This window comes from Penaeus monodon, chromosome 24 (genome assembly GCF_015228065.2).
Source record: "Penaeus monodon isolate SGIC_2016 chromosome 24, NSTDA_Pmon_1, whole genome shotgun sequence".
NCBI lineage: Eukaryota > Metazoa > Arthropoda > Malacostraca > Decapoda > Penaeidae > Penaeus > Penaeus monodon.
Genome location: NC_051409.1, coordinates 13947483 through 13947701, shown reverse-complemented (window position 1 = coordinate 13947701; position 219 = coordinate 13947483).

The following is a 219-nucleotide window of genomic DNA, read 5'->3' as shown; positions in this document are numbered from 1 at the left end:
AAGAAGAGAGAAGGAAGAATGAGAGGAAAAATGGGTAAAAAGAATGAGAGCGAAAGTGGAAAGAAGTGAGAGAGGGAGATAGGAGGAGGAGGAAGGGTGAGAGACGAAAGGAGGAAAAGGAAAGAGAAACTGAGAGATGAAGAAACTTAGTCAGAGAAAACTTTAAACATGAGACCTGAAATAGGTGAAGACAGGACGATAATGATAAGTAATGTTTTG